Here is a 17,197-nt window from a genome sequence, read left to right as displayed (position 1 = left end):
AGTCACGGGGGAATGATGCTGCCGCCGCTTGAGCCGAACCTATTTATGTGCCGGCACGGTACAGAAGCTGCAACCTGGCAACTCGTCCACCAATCACAACGGTTGGTTTTACGGCTCCGAAACCTGGATCCCATATCTTCTCTAAAATAGAAGCATTTGTTCATGTTCTTTGTAAAAGTATCATAAAGCAGGACAGATGAGACAAATATCATAAAAACTGAAGAGCAGATGAGCACACACATGTATGTATTACAAAAGAAAATCCACAAATTCATTAGAAATTGGCAGGGCAGGCTGAGGAAGTAGGTAGATGTAAAATGTCTGTAAATGGCGAAAGAACATAAACCCAAGACTGAATAAACGATGTTAAATATCCATGCCAAGGAGACAAAAATATGTTAGGATACAATTACCATTAAGACACCACAAGAAGGTCCGTATCCTGCCGTGATGACTAAAAAGAGTTGGTTATTAGCCACAATGTGTAGGCAGTCTCATGCCAACGGCCATACCACGTTGAGAACACCGCTTCTCGTCCGATCAGCGAAGTTAAGCAACGTTGGGTTTGGTTAGTACTTGGATGGGTGACCGCCTGGGAACACCAAATGCTGTTGGCAATAATGTTTTTTGTTTTGTTTTGTTTTGTTTCGTTTGTTTTTGTTTGAATGGCTGGCTCCACGGGAAATTCACGGAGTTGTGTGGAATAAGGCCTGGTAAAATGAATTAATATGTATGTCATGTTTAAAACAAACTCGCTTAATATAGTGTGTGAGGCTTTATACAAAAACAAACAACCAAAACAAAACATGTTGTTTTATATATATATATATAATTATATATATATAATATATATATATAATATATATATATATATATATATATATATATATATATATATATATATATATATATATATATATAGCTTAATCCGGGTTTGAACTCGCAACTCCAAGAATACGCATCACTTATATACACTTTACCACTGGACCACAGCTGCAGGACACAAGCTTGATGCTGAGGTATCAATTTAATGACGTAAATGCCATTTCCACAAATAAATGATAATTTAAAAGTATTTGTATGTACAAATCTTTTCTGTTTAAAAGGCTACAATATCAGTTACATATATAATTTGTGTTAATGTTTCTATACCCACAGGAAGGCATGTTTTTGCTTATATGTAAGGGGTACGGAGAAGGAATCCACAGACCATCAGTCCCCTTCCCCCCCCCCCCCCCCCCTCCCACCTACTACCACCACCACCACCACCACCACCACCACTACTCACCACCACCACCACTACTCACCACCAATCACCACCACCACCAATCACCACCAATCACCACCAATCACCACCACCACACCTAACCGAAAACCCCCTAACACATCAACCCTCCCCCCAATCAACAGGCGAAATAATAACCCTCAAATGCCTGCCTGCCTGCCAGCCAGCCAATACTAACGGTCTTCTCAGAAAGAAAATCTCTTTGTATCTGTATTACTTGATGAAATGTATGATTCTAATAATGAAAATAAATTTTGATGTCGGTTGTATGAGCATAATGACCAATATGCACATGATATGAATGAATTAAATAGTGTAGTTTTAAGTAATTAGGTTGTAGACACATTAAGCGGATATGATATTTGACGCGTCCAGAACTGGTGATTTTTGGTTTAGTTTTAAATGCACCACCACCATTGCTTCCCCAGAGCCTAATTAAGGACCGGTAAAAGGAGTCAATATGTATGTCATCTATAAAACCAAAGAATGAATAAAAACACACACACACACACACCTACATAATAGTATTAGGAAGATTGTATGGCAAAAAAAAAAAGTACTCCCATTGGGTCGTTTGAACTCGCGACTTCCAAAACACCAGCCACACACCTTACCACCCAGCCACCATAGAGTTGGTATAATTGTGCAACTTTAGTTATAAAAGTAAAGTTCTTATTGTCTCAAATCTTATTGTCTGTTCTATGAAAAGGCATGATGTAAATTATGTATTTTTTGAATGATTGAATTGTAGGCACATTAAGCGGATTCGATATTTGATATATCCAGAAAAGGTGATTTCTGTTCAGTTTTAAAATGCATCACTGTTAACGCTAAAGGACTGGTAAAACGACTCGATGTTTGTCATTTTTAAAATAAACACTAAAACTAGGCCCTTAACATATATAATGTTTGAATATAAATTGAATGCATATAAATACAAAGTGGGAGTGGCTGGCTGGCTGGCTGGCTGGCTGGCTGGCTGGCTGGCTGGCTGGCTGGCTGGCTGGCTGGCTGGCTGCCTGCCTGCCTGCCTGCCTGCCTGCCTGCCTGGCTGGCTGGCTGGCTGGCCGCCCGCCCGCCCGCCCGCCTGCCCGCCCGCCTGCTTGCCTTGCCTTGCCTTGCCTGTCCTGTCCTGTCCTGTTCTGTTATTGCCTTGCCTTGCCTTGCCTTGCCTTGCCTTGCCTTGCCTTGCCTTGCCCTGCCTTGCCCTGCCCTGCCCTGCCTTGGCTGCAGCTGGCTGGCTGGCCGTAAATCAACTCTTAACAACACCATACCACACCACACCATCACTCATCACCCATCACCCACCACCGGCCCCAGTCTCCCAGCCTCTCTTATATACCCGAGCAGGCCCTTTAAATTATTTGAATTGTTGCACTTCGGCCAATGGCAGGCACGATCGCTGCTGCTCAAACATATTCTGGTTCACAAGTATTAATATATATATATATATATATATATATATATATATATATATATATATATATATATATATATATATATATATATATATATATATATATATTCATGAAACACATTAAAACCTTGATCATTTATTCATTCATTACGTCTAGTGAAGAATTGCTTTTGTTCATTTGTATGATTAAAAATTAATAGAATATGAATTCCTCGCTTAAAGTAAAATATAAAATATATATTGGATTTATATGATTGGTTAATATTCCAAGTGATGCTGAATATCCCCTATAATTTTGTTTTGTTTGTTTGTTTGTTATGTACACATTCCAAATGAAATCAATATAAATGTTATTATTAATGTTTGAAAGTTGATTGTCTACTTGAATCTCTCTATTAAAGTGTGTGTGGCTCCGGATGGAGCCTGGTTATGGTATTTGTCGTGGTGGGTGGCAGAAGTGCTTACTTCTTCTCTGTCTTCTTTGGCAAAAGAACTGCCTGAATGTTTGGAAGAACACCTCCCTGTGCAATGGTTACGCCAGACAGAAGTTTGTTGAGTTCTTCGTCGTTGCGGATGGCCAACTGCAAGTGACGTGGGATGATACGGGTCTTCTTGTTGTCACGTGCGGCGTTACCGGCGAGCTCCAGAACTTCGGCAGCGAGGTATTCCATGACGGCTGCCAGGTAGACAGGAGCGCCAGCACCGACGCGTTCGGCGTAGTTGCCCTTACGCAGCAGACGGTGAATTCTGCCCACGGGGAACTGAAGTCCGGCCCTGCTGGAGCGAGACTTTGACTTGCCCTTCACTTTGCCTCCCTTGCCGCGTCCTGACATTGCTGCTGCTGTTGTGGGTTTGTGGTGTTTTATGCCGCCCCGCAGATCGAGCTTCGTGTTATATACCCCGCTCAGGATCAAGGGAGCCCGCCACTGACCAATCAGCGCGCTCCGCCACGCGACCCGCTCTGAGCTGAGTCGCGAGCGGGATATAAAAGGAAAGCTCGCCTCGCGCAAAAGTTCATTATTGTATCGCAACGCCAGCCAGCACGAGCATCATCATGCCACCCAAGGCATCTGGAAAGGCTGCCAAGAAGGCCGGAAAGGCCCAGAAGGCCATTGCCAAGGGCGATAAGAAAAAGAAGCGCAGGAGGAAGGAGAGCTACAGCATCTACATCTACAAAGTGCTGAAGCAGGTCCACCCCGACACTGGTATCTCTTCCAAAGCCATGTCGATCATGAACTCGTTCGTGAACGACATCTTCGAGCGCATCGCCGCCGAGGCTTCTCGCCTGGCCCACTACAACAAGCGTTCCACCATTACCAGTCGGGAGATCCAGACGGCTGTAAGGCTCCTGTTGCCCGGAGAACTGGCCAAGCACGCCGTCTCTGAGGGCACTAAGGCCGTCACCAAGTACACCTCCTCCAAGTAAACGGCTTACTTACTGCCCTGTGGTGGTGGCTTGGCCTCAAACCAACAAACTCGGCTCCATTGGAGCCACACTTTAATTTCTAAAGAGATTGTGAGTGTTAGACACCAATACTATTATAACAAAAACCTCTGTCACTGAAAGCAAATAGCTATAAAATGAGAATATTTATGAAACTGTCTGTGTGTGTTTCTCTCTCTCAGTGTCTGTCTGTCTGTCTGTCTGTCTGTCTGTCTGTCTGTCTGTCTGCCTGCCTGCCTGCCTGCCTGCCTGTCTGTCTGTCTGTCTTGTCTGTCTTGTCTGTCTGTCTGTGTGTCTCTCTCTCTCTCTCTCTCTCTCTCTCTCTCTCTCTCTCTCTCTCTCTCTCTCTCTCAACACATATAAGCACTCGGTATCTTTTTTCTAGAGATTAGAGATTCATTGTTATGTTCCACATTAGGATTACTATGCAGGCCACCCTCTTAGGTTTGAAAATGTCAAGAAAACGGTTAATTTAAAATGTCATCTCCTAACTTAACAGATTAAGCCAGAGGACCGAAAACAGAATAAAACAGGACTGGACAGTATATGTCACTTATACAAGCTGCTTTTATTTCTAGTACAGTATGACAATTTTTATTTTGGGGGGGGGGGGGGGGGGGTGATCCTTGACAGTGCATAAGAGTGAAAAGCGACGGCGTTTTGTTTGTAAGAGAACAGGTTGTACTACAAATGACTTGATTTATTGATATCACATGTATGTATGACACCTAAATTATGCTAGGAATGTCTGAAATCTCCTTAGAAGGATATTTTGGCCCTGAGAAGGGCCGAGTTTGGTGTATACTAGGGTGGTCGATTTAGCTTATGCACGCTCTCCACGGATACGGCGAGCAAGCTGAATGTCCTTTGGCATGATGGTGACACGCTTGGCGTGGATGGCACAGAGGTTAGTGTCCTCGAAGAGACCGACCAGGTAAGCCTCGGATGCCTCCTGTAAAGCCATGACGGCAGACGACTGGAAGCGAAGATCGGTCTTGAAGTCCTGGGCAATCTCGCGCACCAGACGCTGGAAGGGAAGTTTCCTGATGAGCAACTCGGTGCTCTTCTGGTAACGACGGATCTCACGCAGGGCGACCGTTCCGGGCCTGTAACGGTGAGGCTTCTTCACACCCCCTGTGGCAGGAGCAGACTTGCGTGCTGCCTTGGTGGCCAGCTGCTTACGAGGAGCCTTGCCTCCCGTGGACTTGCGAGCAGTCTGCTTGGTGCGAGCCATGGTGAACAACTGTGGTTTGTGATGGCCGGCGCCGAAAAATTTTTGCTTATATACGCCGTCTCGAGGCGCTTGCTCGAGCGCCATTGGCTGCTCGACTCGCCTACGTCACCCCGTTGCCCCTCCCCTCCTTCCTCTGGCTGCAGCCAACAGGCGGCTCACCTCAATCACTATTATCGCTGATTTTGCTCTATTTTTTGGATTTGTGCAAAAGTCATTTCACAGGGACGTGAAACAGACGAGTAGGCAACTGCAGTTTTGAAAGCGTTGTGAGAAAGCCGTGTCTACTCGACCACAAGCGTAAAGTAAGGGCAGGCAGGAGTTGCAATGCTACTAGTACGTCCGCTTGATGGGATATAGTCGGGAAATCGTGCGGGCATTCGTCAATTCGATTCACACAACTTCAACACCATGACTGGACGCGGCAAGGGAGGCAAGGGACTCGGAAAGGGTGGCGCCAAGCGTCATCGTAAGGTGCTACGTGACAACATCCAGGGCATCACCAAGCCCGCTATTCGTCGCTTAGCTCGTCGTGGCGGCGTGAAGCGTATTTCGGGTCTCATCTACGAAGAGACCCGTGGCGTCCTGAAGGTGTTCCTCGAGAACGTCATCCGTGATGCTGTAACCTACACGGAACACGCCAAGAGGAAGACCGTCACTGCTATGGACGTGGTGTACGCTCTGAAGCGCCAGGGTCGTACCCTCTACGGATTCGGCGGATAAGAGCTTGGCTAATCCATCGATTCCACCCACCACCACCTCAAAACGGGACCTAATTAGGTCCCTATACTTTTTTACTGAAGGGCTTAATAGACGATAACATAAATTGTTTTGATATCAGCTAGCACATTGGGTCTTATGAAATCTATTTTTTATCCTCGCATGCTTAAAGGGACTCTGATTGGGGAGGGAGGGGGGGGGGGGAAGGTTTGTTACGTTATATACTAGCAGAGCAGGATCATTGGTGGGGGGTGAGGGGGAGAGAGAGAGAGAGAGAGAGAGAGATCTTTCCCAACTCTTCCTTTTTACATGAGTGAGCTACCCGTTTTATTCATTTTATCCTTCTCAGAGCTGTTTTGATAGTATCCAAATGATGGTAAATGAAAAGGGAGGACACGAATATCTACCCAGAATTCAGGACTGGCAATCGATATGCATGTTTGAGTGCGAATCTTTTTCTCTCTCAACTTAGGTATACGTTTATGTCGTACCTAAAAGCGAGAACCACACTATTGGGACAAGTATGCAAGGCCCAATTTTCCTAACAAGCACAGTTAATTTTGTTATTTTCGAACATTTCTTTCCAAATTGGTTTATCCAATTAACAGTATTATATTAAGATCATGAATTGCTGGGTTAGGTTAGGTTAGGTTAGGTTAGGTTAGGTTAGGTTAGGTTAGGTTAGCTTAGGTTAGGTTAGGTTAGGTTAGGTTAGCTTAGCTTAGCTTGGGTTAGCTTAGGTTAGGTTAGGTTAGCTTAGCTTGGGTTAGCATAGGTTAGGTTAGGTTTGATTACATTTCTATGTTAGATTTAACTCAAATTCAAAACAATTGCAGTCATTCGGCTTGTTAGTCAACTTGCCTCTAATAGGGGCAATTTGTCTAACAAGACTATTTAGTTTTGTGTGCATATATATATATATATATATATATATATATATATATATATATATATATATATATATATATTATATATATATATATATATATATATATATATATATATATATATATATATATATATATATATATATATATATATATATATATAGCTTCAAGACTCCGAACCAATATAGAAGCATCAAGAGGAAGTGCTTGTGTTATGGGCCAATAGGCCTTCTGCAGTTACTTCCATTCTTATGTTTTTATTCCCATTGGTTCGTGTTTTATCTTGTGTAAATGTCAATCACCTTACCCAAAACTTTGGTACCATATCACCTCACCCATGTGTATATATAAATATATATATATATATATATATATATATATATATATATATATATATATATATATATATATATATATATATATATAATATACAGAGTAAATCTACCCCAAAAGTAATGATTTATTTGTCTACAAAACTAAACTCTTTTTGGAATCATATGAGGCCCCTCCACTGAGGGGGGAGGCCTGGATGTTTATTGTCATGTGTATTCATGCTGCTTGCATGTCATCGTTTATTTTGCCTTTGTTGTTTTCTTGACAGCTTTCTTTGCCTTGGGTGGTTTGGGAGATTTTGAAGCTCTCTTTATTTTGGGCTTTTTGTTCCCAACAACAAGCTGCTGCTGCTGCTTCTTTTTCAAGGCTGTAGGTGGTTTGTTGCTTGTGGCGGCTTTCTTGGGAGTTACCACGGCCTTCTTTGCTGCTGTAGATGGTTTCTTGGTTGTGGTGGCTTTCTTGGGAGTTAGAACGGCCCTCTTCTCTGCTACGGCCAGCTTGAATGATCCACTAGCTCCACTTCCCTTGGTCTGAACAAGAATGCCGTCAGCCACTGCTTTCTTGAGAAATCTTCGGATGTAAATGGCGATCTTGGCAGCCTCGACTTTGTTGTTGGCAACAACGTACTTCTTGATTGCTTGTAGAGACGAGCCCTTACGGTCTTTGAGTGCTGCGACCGCGGCTAGAACCATTTGACTAGTTTTCGGGTGAGCAACCTGGACGCGAGGTTTCCTGGTGGTGGCCACCACAGCAGCAGCCGCAGCCTTCTTGGTAGGCTTTGCTTCTACCATGATGATGATGAGATAACCAAGGTGATGAGAGACGCTCAGACAGTCACGGGGGAATGATGCTGCCGCCGCTTGAGCCGAACCTATTTATGTGCCGGCACGGTACAGAAGCTGCAACCTGGCAACTCGTCCACCAATCACAACGGTTGGTTTTACGGCTCCGAAACCTGGATCCCATATCTTCTCTAAAATAGAAGCATTTGTTCATGTTCTTTGTAAAAGTATCATAAAGCAGGACAGATGAGACAAATATCATAAAAACTGAAGAGCAGATGAGCACACACATGTATGTATTACAAAAGAAAATCCACAAATTCATTAGAAATTGGCAGGGCAGGCTGAGGAAGTAGGTAGATGTAAAATGTCTGTAAATGGCGAAAGAACATAAACCCAAGACTGAATAAACGATGTTAAATATCCATGCCAAGGAGACAAAAATATGTTAGGATACAATTACCATTAAGACACCACAAGAAGGTCCGTATCCTGCCGTGATGACTAAAAAGAGTTGGTTATTAGCCACAATGTGTAGGCAGTCTCATGCCAACGGCCATACCACGTTGAGAACACCGCTTCTCGTCCGATCAGCGAAGTTAAGCAACGTTGGGTTTGGTTAGTACTTGGATGGGTGACCGCCTGGGAACACCAAATGCTGTTGGCAATAATGTTTTTTGTTTTGTTTTGTTTTGTTTCGTTTGTTTTTGTTTGAATGGCTGGCTCCACGGGAAATTCACGGAGTTGTGTGGAATAAGGCCTGGTAAAATGAATTAATATGTATGTCATGTTTAAAACAAACTCGCTTAATATAGTGTGTGAGGCTTTATACAAAAACAAACAACCAAAACAAAACATGTTGTTTTATATATATATATATATATATATATATATATATATATATATATATATATATATATATATATATATATATATATATATATATATATATATATATATATATAGCTTAATCCGGGTTTGAACTCGCAACTCCAAGAATACGCATCACTTATATACACTTTACCACTGGACCACAGCTGCAGGACACAAGCTTGATGCTGAGGTATCAATTTAATGACGTAAATGCCATTTCCACAAATAAATGATAATTTAAAAGTATTTGTATGTACAAATCTTTTCTGTTTAAAAGGCTACAATATCAGTTACATATATAATTTGTGTTAATGTTTCTATACCCACAGGAAGGCATGTTTTTGCTTATATGTAAGGGGTACGGAGAAGGAATCCACAGACCATCAGTCCCCTTCCCCCCCCCCCCCCCCTCCCACCTACTACCACCACCACCACCACCACCACCACCACTACTCACCACCACCACCACTACTCACCACCAATCACCACCACCACCAATCACCACCAATCACCACCAATCACCACCACCACACCTAACCGAAAACCCCCTAACACATCAACCCTCCCCCCAATCAACAGGCGAAATAATAACCCTCAAATGCCTGCCTGCCTGCCAGCCAGCCAATACTAACGGTCTTCTCAGAAAGAAAATCTCTTTGTATCTGTATTACTTGATGAAATGTATGATTCTAATAATGAAAATAAATTTTGATGTCGGTTGTATGAGCATAATGACCAATATGCACATGATATGAATGAATTAAATAGTGTAGTTTTAAGTAATTAGGTTGTAGACACATTAAGCGGATATGATATTTGACGCGTCCAGAACTGGTGATTTTTGGTTTAGTTTTAAATGCACCACCACCATTGCTTCCCCAGAGCCTAATTAAGGACCGGTAAAAGGAGTCAATATGTATGTCATCTATAAAACCAAAGAATGAATAAAAACACACACACACACACACACCTACATAATAGTATTAGGAAGATTGTATGGCAAAAAAAAAAAGTACTCCCATTGGGTCGTTTGAACTCGCGACTTCCAAAACACCAGCCACACACCTTACCACCCAGCCACCATAGAGTTGGTATAATTGTGCAACTTTAGTTATAAAAGTAAAGTTCTTATTGTCTCAAATCTTATTGTCTGTTCTATGAAAAGGCATGATGTAAATTATGTATTTTTTGAATGATTGAATTGTAGGCACATTAAGCGGATTCGATATTTGATATATCCAGAAAAGGTGATTTCTGTTCAGTTTTAAAATGCATCACTGTTAACGCTAAAGGACTGGTAAAACGACTCGATGTTTGTCATTTTTAAAATAAACACTAAAACTAGGCCCTTAACATATATAATGTTTGAATATAAATTGAATGCATATAAATACAAAGTGGGAGTGGCTGGCTGGCTGGCTGGCTGGCTGGCTGGCTGGCTGGCTGGCTGGCTGGCTGGCTGGCTGGCTGGCTGCCTGCCTGCCTGCCTGCCTGCCTGCCTGCTGGCTGGCTGGCTGGCCGCCCGCCCGCCCGCCCGCCTGCCCGCCCGCCTGCTTGCCTTGCCTTGCCTTGCCTGTCCTGTCCTGTCCTGTTCTGTTATTGCCTTGCCTTGCCTTGCCTTGCCTTGCCTTGCCTTGCCTTGCCCTGCCTTGCCCTGCCCTGCCCTGCCTTGGCTGCAGCTGGCTGGCTGGCCGTAAATCAACTCTTAACAACACCATACCACACCACACCATCACTCATCACCCATCACCCACCACCGGCCCCAGTCTCCCAGCCTCTCTTATATACCCGAGCAGGCCCTTTAAATTATTTGAATTGTTGCACTTCGGCCAATGGCAGGCACGATCGCTGCTGCTCAAACATATTCTGGTTCACAAGTATTAATATATATATATATATAATATATATATATATATATATATATATATATATTATATATATATATATATATATATATATATATATATATATATATTCATGAAACACATTAAAACCTTGATCATTTATTCATTCATTACGTCTAGTGAAGAATTGCTTTTGTTCATTTGTATGATTAAAAATTAATAGAATATGAATTCCTCGCTTAAAGTAAAATATAAAATATATATTGGATTTATATGATTGGTTAATATTCCAAGTGATGCTGAATATCCCCTATAATTTTGTTTTGTTTGTTTGTTTGTTATGTACACATTCCAAATGAAATCAATATAAATGTTATTATTAATGTTTGAAAGTTGATTGTCTACTTGAATCTCTCTATTAAAGTGTGTGTGGCTCCGGATGGAGCCTGGTTATGGTATTTGTCGTGGTGGGTGGCAGAAGTGCTTACTTCTTCTCTGTCTTCTTTGGCAAAAGAACTGCCTGAATGTTTGGAAGAACACCTCCCTGTGCAATGGTTACGCCAGACAGAAGTTTGTTGAGTTCTTCGTCGTTGCGGATGGCCAACTGCAAGTGACGTGGGATGATACGGGTCTTCTTGTTGTCACGTGCGGCGTTACCGGCGAGCTCCAGAACTTCGGCAGCGAGGTATTCCATGACGGCTGCCAGGTAGACAGGAGCGCCAGCACCGACGCGTTCGGCGTAGTTGCCCTTACGCAGCAGACGGTGAATTCTGCCCACGGGGAACTGAAGTCCGGCCCTGCTGGAGCGAGACTTTGACTGCCCTTCACTTTGCCTCCCTTGCCGCGTCCTGACATTGCTGCTGCTGTTGTGGGTTTGTGGTGTTTTTATGCCGCCCCGCAGATCGAGCTTCGTGTTATATACCCCGCTCAGGATCAAGGGAGCCCGCCACTGACCAATCAGCGGCGCTCCGCCACGCGACCCGCTCTGAGCTGAGTCGCGAGCGGGATATAAAGGAAAGCTCGCCTCGCGCAAAAGTTCATTATTGTATCGCCAACGCCAGCCAGCACGAGCATCATCATGCCACCCAAGGCATCTGGAAAGGCTGCCAAGAAGGCCGGAAAGGCCCAGAAGGCCATTGCCAAGGGCGATAAGAAAAAGAAGCGCAGGAGGAAGGAGAGCTACAGCATCTACATCTACAAAGTGCTGAAGCAGGTCACACCGACACTGTATCTCTTCCAAAGCCATGTCGATCATGAACTCGTTCGTGAACGACATCTTCGAGCGCATCGCCGCCGAGGCTTCTCGCCTGGCCCACTACAACAAGCGTCCACCATTACCAGTCGGGAGATCCAGGACGGCTGTAAGGCTCCTGTTGCCCGGAGAACTGGCCAAGCACGCCGTCTCTTGAGGGCACTAAGGGCCGTCACCAAGTACACCTCTCCAAGTAAACGGCTTTACTTACTGCCTGTGGGGTGGCTTGGCCTCAACCAACAACTCGGCTCCATTGGAGCCACACTTTAATTTCTAAAGAGATTGTGAGTGTTAGACACCAATACTATTATAACAAAAACCTCTGTCACTGAAAGCAAATAGGCTATAAAATGAGAATATTTATGAAACTGTCTGTGTGTGTTTCTCTCTCTCAGTTGTCTGTTCTGTCCTGTCTGTCTGTCTGCTGTCCTGCCTGTCTGTCCTGTCTGTCGTCTGTCTGTCCTGTCTGTCTGTCTGTCTGTCTGTCCTGTCTGTCTGTCTGTTTGTCTTCTGTCTGTCTGTCTGTGTCTCTCTCTCTCTCTCTCTCTCTCTCTCTCTCTCTCTCTCTCTCTCTCTCTCTCTCTCTCTCGCTTTCTCTCTCTCTCAACACATATAAGCACTCGGTATCTTTTTTTCTAGAGATTAGAGATTCATTGTTATGTTCCACATTAGGATTACTATGCAGGCCACCCTCTTAGGTTTGAAAATGTCAAGAAAACGGTTAATTTAAAATGTCATCTCCTAACTTAACAGATTAAGCCAGAGGACCGAAAACAGAATAAAACAGGACTGGACAGTATATGTCACTTATACAAGCTGCTTTTATTTCTAGTACAGTATGACAATTTTTATTTTGGGGGGGGGGGGGGGGGGGTGATCCTTGACAGTGCATAAGAGTGAAAAGCGACGGCGTTTTGTTTGTAAGAGAACAGGTTGTACTACAAATGACTTGATTTATTGATATCACATGTATGTATGACACCTAAATTATGCTAGGAATGTCTGAAATCTCCTTAGAAGGATATTTTGGCCCTGAGAAGGGCCGAGTTTGGTGTATACTAGGGTGGTCGATTTAGCTTATGCACGCTCTCCACGGATACGGCGAGCAAGCTGAATGTCCTTTGGCATGATGGTGACACGCTTGGCGTGGATGGCACAGAGGTTAGTGTCCTCGAAGAGACCGACCAGGTAAGCCTCGGATGCCTCCTGTAAAGCCATGACGGCAGACGACTGGAAGCGAAGATCGGTCTTGAAGTCCTGGGCAATCTCGCGCACCAGACGCTGGAAGGGAAGTTTCCTGATGAGCAACTCGGTGCTCTTCTGGTAACGACGGATCTCACGCAGGGCGACCGTTCCGGGCCTGTAACGGTGAGGCTTCTTCACACCCCCTGTGGCAGGAGCAGACTTGCGTGCTGCCTTGGTGGCCAGCTGCTTACGAGGAGCCTTGCCTCCCGTGGACTTGCGAGCAGTCTGCTTGGTGCGAGCCATGGTGAACAACTGTGGTTTGTGATGGCCGGCGCCGAAAAATTTTTGCTTATATACGCCGTCTCGAGGCGCTTGCTCGAGCGCCATTGGCTGCTCGACTCGCCTACGTCACCCCGTTGCCCCTCCCCTCCTTCCTCTGGCTGCAGCCAACAGGCGGCTCACCTCAATCACTATTATCGCTGATTTTGCTCTATTTTTTGGATTTGTGCAAAAGTCATTTCACAGGGACGTGAAACAGACGAGTAGGCAACTGCAGTTTTGAAAGCGTTGTGAGAAAGCCGTGTCTACTCGACCACAAGCGTAAAGTAAGGGCAGGCAGGAGTTGCAATGCTACTAGTACGTCCGCTTGATGGGATATAGTCGGGAAATCGTGCGGGCATTCGTCAATTCGATTCACACAACTTCAACACCATGACTGGACGCGGCAAGGGAGGCAAGGGACTCGGAAAGGGTGGCGCCAAGCGTCATCGTAAGGTGCTACGTGACAACATCCAGGGCATCACCAAGCCCGCTATTCGTCGCTTAGCTCGTCGTGGCGGCGTGAAGCGTATTTCGGGTCTCATCTACGAAGAGACCCGTGGCGTCCTGAAGGTGTTCCTCGAGAACGTCATCCGTGATGCTGTAACCTACACGGAACACGCCAAGAGGAAGACCGTCACTGCTATGGACGTGGTGTACGCTCTGAAGCGCCAGGGTCGTACCCTCTACGGATTCGGCGGATAAGAGCTTGGCTAATCCATCGATTCCACCCACCACCACCTCAAAACGGGACCTAATTAGGTCCCTATACTTTTTTACTGAAGGGCTTAATAGACGATAACATAAATTGTTTTGATATCAGCTAGCACATTGGGTCTTATGAAATCTATTTTTTATCCTCGCATGCTTAAAGGGACTCTGATTGGGGAGGGAGGGGGGGGGGGAAGGTTTGTTACGTTATATACTAGCAGAGCAGGATCATTGGTGGGGGGTGAGGGGGAGAGAGAGAGAGAGAGAGAGAGAGATCTTTCCCAACTCTTCCTTTTTACATGAGTGAGCTACCCGTTTTATTCATTTTATCCTTCTCAGAGCTGTTTTGATAGTATCCAAATGATGGTAAATGAAAAGGGAGGACACGAATATCTACCCAGAATTCAGGACTGGCAATCGATATGCATGTTTGAGTGCGAATCTTTTTCTCTCTCAACTTAGGTATACGTTTATGTCGTACCTAAAAGCGAGAACCACACTATTGGGACAAGTATGCAAGGCCCAATTTTCCTAACAAGCACAGTTAATTTTGTTATTTTCGAACATTTCTTTCCAAATTGGTTTATCCAATTAACAGTATTATATTAAGATCATGAATTGCTGGGTTAGGTTAGGTTAGGTTAGGTTAGGTTAGGTTAGGTTAGGTTAGGTTAGCTTAGGTTAGGTTAGGTTAGGTTAGGTTAGCTTAGCTTAGCTTGGGTTAGCTTAGGTTAGGTTAGGTTAGCTTAGCTTGGGTTAGCATAGGTTAGGTTAGGTTTGATTACATTTCTATGTTAGATTTAACTCAAATTCAAAACAATTGCAGTCATTCGGCTTGTTAGTCAACTTGCCTCTAATAGGGGCAATTTGTCTAACAAGACTATTTAGTTTTGTGTGCATATATATATATATATATTATATAATTATATATATATATATATAATATATATATATATATATTATATATATATATATATATATATATATATATATATATAATAATATATATATATATATATATATATATATATATATATATATATATATATTATAGCTTCAAGACTCCGAACCAATATAGAAGCATCAAGAGGAAGTGCTTGTGTTATGGGCCAATAGGCCTTCTGCAGTTACTTCCATTCTTATGTTTTTATTCCCATTGGTTCGTGTTTTATCTTGTGTAAATGTCAATCACCTTACCCAAAACTTTGGTACCATATCACCTCACCCATGTGTATATATAAATATATATATATATATATATATATATATATATATATATATATATATATATATATATATATATATATATATATAATATACAGAGTAAATCTACCCCAAAAGTAATGATTTATTTGTCTACAAAACTAAACTCTTTTTGGAATCATATGAGGCCCCTCCACTGAGGGGGGAGGCCTGGATGTTTATTGTCATGTGTATTCATGCTGCTTGCATGTCATCGTTTATTTTGCCTTTGTTGTTTTCTTGACAGCTTTCTTTGCCTTGGGTGGTTTGGGAGATTTTGAAGCTCTCTTTATTTTGGGCTTTTTGTTCCCAACAACAAGCTGCTGCTGCTGCTTCTTTTTCAAGGCTGTAGGTGGTTTGTTGCTTGTGGCGGCTTTCTTGGGAGTTACCACGGCCTTCTTTGCTGCTGTAGATGGTTTCTTGGTTGTGGTGGCTTTCTTGGGAGTTAGAACGGCCCTCTTCTCTGCTACGGCCAGCTTGAATGATCCACTAGCTCCACTTCCCTTGGTCTGAACAAGAATGCCGTCAGCCACTGCTTTCTTGAGAAATCTTCGGATGTAAATGGCGATCTTGGCAGCCTCGACTTTGTTGTTGGCAACAACGTACTTCTTGATTGCTTGTAGAGACGAGCCCTTACGGTCTTTGAGTGCTGCGACCGCGGCTAGAACCATTTGACTAGTTTTCGGGTGAGCAACCTGGACGCGAGGTTTCCTGGTGGTGGCCACCACAGCAGCAGCCGCAGCCTTCTTGGTAGGCTTTGCTTCTACCATGATGATGATGAGATAACCAAGGTGATGAGAGACGCTCAGACAGTCACGGGGGAATGATGCTGCCGCCGCTTGAGCCGAACCTATTTATGTGCCGGCACGGTACAGAAGCTGCAACCTGGCAACTCGTCCACCAATCACAACGGTTGGTTTTACGGCTCCGAAACCTGGATCCCATATCTTCTCTAAAATAGAAGCATTTGTTCATGTTCTTTGTAAAAGTATCATAAAGCAGGACAGATGAGACAAATATCATAAAAACTGAAGAGCAGATGAGCACACACATGTATGTATTACAAAAGAAAATCCACAAATTCATTAGAAATTGGCAGGGCAGGCTGAGGAAGTAGGTAGATGTAAAATGTCTGTAAATGGCGAAAGAACATAAACCCAAGACTGAATAAACGATGTTAAATATCCATGCCAAGGAGACAAAAATATGTTAGGATACAATTACCATTAAGACACCACAAGAAGGTCCGTATCCTGCCGTGATGACTAAAAAGAGTTGGTTATTAGCCACAATGTGTAGGCAGTCTCATGCCAACGGCCATACCACGTTGAGAACACCGCTTCTCGTCCGATCAGCGAAGTTAAGCAACGTTGGGTTTGGTTAGTACTTGGATGGGTGACCGCCTGGGAACACCAAATGCTGTTGGCAATAATGTTTTTTGTTTTGTTTTGTTTTGTTTCGTTTGTTTTTGTTTGAATGGCTGGCTCCACGGGAAATTCACGGAGTTGTGTGGAATAAGGCCTGGTAAAATGAATTAATATGTATGTCATGTTTAAAACAAACTCGCTTAATATAGTGTGTGAGGCTTTATACAAAAACAAACAACCAAAACAAAACATGTTGTTTTATATATATATATAATATATATATATATATATATATATATATATTAT

The 17,197-nt window shown here is 43.4% G+C and overlaps 3 non-coding genes across 3 annotated transcripts; all 3 read left to right on the top strand.

Moving 5' to 3' along the window:
* Positions 1–498: 498 nt before the first annotated feature.
* Positions 499–617, top strand: LOC138360816 (5S ribosomal RNA). Its single transcript, XR_011226676.1, has one exon. It is a non-coding gene; the product is annotated as a 5S ribosomal RNA (ribosomal RNA).
* An 8,030-nt stretch (positions 618–8,647) lies between these two features.
* LOC138360815 (5S ribosomal RNA) lies at positions 8,648–8,766 on the top strand. Its single transcript, XR_011226675.1, has one exon. It is a non-coding gene; the product is annotated as a 5S ribosomal RNA (ribosomal RNA).
* An 8,067-nt stretch (positions 8,767–16,833) lies between these two features.
* On the top strand, positions 16,834–16,952 carry LOC138360814 (5S ribosomal RNA). The gene has a single exon (XR_011226674.1). It is a non-coding gene; the product is annotated as a 5S ribosomal RNA (ribosomal RNA).
* The last annotated feature ends 245 nt before the right edge of the window (positions 16,953–17,197 follow it).

Source organism: Procambarus clarkii, unplaced genomic scaffold, assembly GCF_040958095.1.
Source record: "Procambarus clarkii isolate CNS0578487 unplaced genomic scaffold, FALCON_Pclarkii_2.0 HiC_scaffold_122, whole genome shotgun sequence".
Taxonomy (NCBI): domain Eukaryota; kingdom Metazoa; phylum Arthropoda; class Malacostraca; order Decapoda; family Cambaridae; genus Procambarus; species Procambarus clarkii.
Note: the sequence above shows the minus strand (reverse complement) of the source record. Positions and strands in the feature narration are given on the sequence as shown.